Source organism: Pteropus vampyrus, unplaced genomic scaffold, assembly GCF_000151845.1.
Source record: "Pteropus vampyrus isolate Shadow unplaced genomic scaffold, Pvam_2.0 Scaffold80, whole genome shotgun sequence".
In the NCBI taxonomy this organism is placed as follows: Eukaryota; Metazoa; Chordata; class Mammalia; order Chiroptera; family Pteropodidae; genus Pteropus; species Pteropus vampyrus.
In genome coordinates, this window is record NW_011888861.1 from 2,001,316 (window position 1) to 2,005,067 (window position 3,752).

The window sequence follows — 3,752 nt, forward strand, 5'->3', positions numbered from 1 at the left end:
ACATAGATTTGGCAATATAATAATTGATTAAAATATTTATGTTCACTGTTTAATTATTAAAAATTCATTTTCTAAGTAATGATATATTGAATGGAAAACAGGCAGGTCTTCATTTTCTCATTGATTGCATCTGATCTTTTAGAATCCAAGACTCCAGCCTTGTGGTAGTTTCTCTGAACAATCAACAAAGTAACTAGGAGAAAACAAATAGGTCTGTGGATATTAGCCTTCCTTACAAACCCAAATCTCTGTTTACAGCAGATGTCACAGAACTGTAAGTAACATGAGTTGAAAGTTTTCTTCCACTGTTCTTCCCTGTGTTTTCATCCCCTTCTTTGGCAGCTACAAGAGGTGACAACAAGAGGGGAGGGAAAACTGAATAATAATAAATAAGCAAGAACTCATTCTAATCATTAGATTTCCCCTTTCTTTTCAAATGATTTTTTGAAATATCAACCAAACGAAAACCCTCGCTTTGTAATTTCACATAAACTTGATTTACTTGATTAATGATAGGGGGGATAGTGTGAGAAAATGTATATATACAGAGAAGGCCTCATCAGAGGAATAAAAGGAGACTGAAGAGCCTTTATTTCCTGTGGCTTGTCTCTAATCTTGTACTTCTTCTATGAATAGCTATATAAATTGAATTTCTTTGGTTCCCTAATTAATTTGGAAAGCCAGTTCTAAAACCTTTAGTCCATATAGAAATACGGTACATTCTATGATGTACCATAGTATGGTACACATTCACAAAATTGTGGACCCAGGTTAGCATGCCTTATACACTGGCCTCTCACACAATAAACAAAGCTAATAACTTTTTTCTGGTCTCTGTTTCAGCCAGACCAACTTCGCTATATAGATACCTCATAAAAAGTTAGAAAGGTTAATAATCTCTGTTGAATAAATAATATTCTAACTGTACCAACTACTTACAATTTATACCTATTTTACATAAATGTTTGATTTTAAATATAACCACCAACTTGGGTTCCCTTAGTGCCTTCCTCAGAGATACAGACAGGGCCTATAGTAGTTTCTCAGGCTTGTCTCTCTAGTATCTCTGGGGCTGGTGCCAAAATCAAATTAACACTAAGAAATTTGAATTTTAGAGATAAAAGGAAACTTGGACATCAATAATATCTGCATCATAATGACACTGTTGCTCTTCTGAGCTGAAGAAGTTAAATTACTGTTGCTTTTCTCATAGTTTGTACATGATCGTGATCATTCTTAGTAAATTACAGCAAGTATCTTCCCTTCCTGGCAGACAAGTTCCTTCACTATTCTCTTATTCATCATCCCCTTCCAGCCTTTTTTCTCCTCTCCAACAAAGAATACCACTATTACTTCTTGACACAGCTATAGGCCTTTTTTCTTTTCAATTCTATCCCACAACAAATTGCCCCTTCTCTGAACTCTACGGTATTCCATATCCATACCATTTGTTAGAGGTTGAATTGTGTCTTCCAAAAAGATATGCTGAAATCCTAACCCCTGGTACCTTTCAATTTGACCTTATTTTGAAATAGGATCTTTGTAGATATTATCAAGTTAAGAAGAGGTAATTAGTGGGCTCTAATCCAATGATTGGAGTCCTTAAACAGGCAGAAGAAGAGACACACAGGGAGAATGTCATGTGATAATCAAGACAGAAATTGTAGTGATGCATCTATAAGCCAAGGAATGCCAAGGTTTTCTGGCCATCACCATAAACTAGGACAGAGAGGCAGGAACAGATTTTTCCTTAAAGCCTCTCAGAAGGAATGGACACTGCTGTTACTCTGATTTTGGATTTCTGGCCTTCTGGCCTTCTGAACTGTGAGAGAAAAAAATTTCTTATTGTGTCAAGTCATCCAGTTTGTAATATCTTGTTATGACAACCCTAAAGACTTATACACCATCCTTTTGTAATCCTTTCTTTCCATGTGTTGCTTGATTATCTATTTCTAAGTATATGTCTATATGCTTAACTTGTAAAAAACACCCCTAGGGTAGAAACCACATCTTAATTTTTATTCTTATACAGAGATCAACCCTTATTTATGTTAGATTTACCAAATAAAATGTAAGACACCCAGTTAATTGAGCATTCTTATTTTTATTTGCTGAATCAGGCAACTCAAATTTATGTACAAAATAGATGATTAATAAATACCTAAGAAATAAATATATGGATCCCTAGTTCATCAATTTTATGATTTTTTTTTTTTTTTGGTATACAATCAATCTTCAATAGAGCCACTGAGATATTTTAACTTATATCCTATTAAACTCTGGTGACCCACACATGGAATAATTGAGAAAGATATTATAAGTATACATCAAAAGTAGAGAAGACCAAAAAGGGCTCCTGTCATGAATGGCACATGGAGGGCAGCTTGGTTGCTCTTTGTGTGGAATTGACATGGAGATTTCGGAAGCATAATTTTTTGGTATTTGGGCAGCTAGTGATCATTGCTCCTGGTGCCCCAATAAGAAGGAAAAAAAAGAAGGAAAGAAAAAAAAAAGTAGAGAAGACTAAAAAAGAACAGGTAGAGTGGTCAAATATAAAGGTGCATGCCATTATAGGGACAGAAACTAAAGAGAATGGTACTCTGTCATTTGAGAAAATTGAGTTGAAAGATTCACAATGAAAATCTAGAATCTTAACAGACACGTGAATGAAATGATTAGTTCCCCCAAATCTAGAAAGACTAAGATGGGGATAAAGCTAATATTAATTGATTACTTTTTCTAAGTGTCAGTTTTTTTTCATACTTTAATTTATTTCAGTTTACATCAGTTGTCTTAGGAGGTGAATATTAATAGCCTTGCACTGTAGAGATAAGAATATGAAGGTTTGGAGGGCAGGGTCAGAACTCAAACCCAAGTTCTACGTCCTATGTGTTCACTCCACACTTCTAGATTGCTTCTCTAAAACTTTGTTAGTGAGCAGTGCAAATTAGAAAGAATTAAAGGAAGCGCACGTTCACTAAGTAGAAAATGGTATTTAAAAATCCACTGATACAAAAAGAAGCCTGGCAGCAAAAATACACAGTGATGAAAACTTATGGACAAATTTACAAGTAAAAAAGCCATTAGTGGAAGAGGATTCACATAAAACTCACTTTTGAAATCAACATCGAAGCTACAAGAGCTTTTAGAACACATGTTAAATTAAAAAAGAGTCTATTTTAGGATGATCCTACCATATTCTTGTGGAAATGAAGGACTTAAAACAAAATCCACTTATTTCAATACCATTTAGTATTCTTGGGAACTACAAAAGTTGAATTGCATGTTGTAAAGGATCCTGAGCTTGTTAATCATGGTATCTGGGGCTGTCTAGTTCTGTTACCTATTTGCTGTGTGACCGCTGAATTAAATCAAAAGCAATCTTGGCTCAGTTTCCTCCTTTGGAAATGATAGGCTGATTTTTAAATTCCTATCCAGAGAGCACTTAGTGCCTGCTATGTGCTGCTTTTATTGCATAATTACAGCAATACTTTTCAACTGGTGTAAGTTTTCCCTCATATTTTAAATAGAATGCTTTTTCTCTTTATGTCTTTGTACTTTATTCATTTAGTCAATTAATTGAACTCCTACTCTATGTCAGACACTGTGCAAGGCTCTGGAAAATAATTGACAAACAAAAAATACAAGGTCCATACTTTTATTAAGATTACAGAGCAAAAAGAATAATTAGAATCATCAGAACTGTAAAGGCAGATGTCATTGTCAAATAATAAATAAATAATTATAAATGT

General features: G+C 34.1%; 1 non-coding gene across 1 annotated transcript; it reads left to right on the forward strand.

Annotated features, from left to right (window-relative positions):
* Nucleotides 1-2,345: 2,345 nt before the first annotated feature.
* LOC111741598 lies at nucleotides 2,346-2,477 on the forward strand. Its single transcript, XR_002781038.1, has one exon. It is a non-coding gene; the product is annotated as a U11 spliceosomal RNA (small nuclear RNA).
* The last annotated feature ends 1,275 nt before the right edge of the window (nucleotides 2,478-3,752 follow it).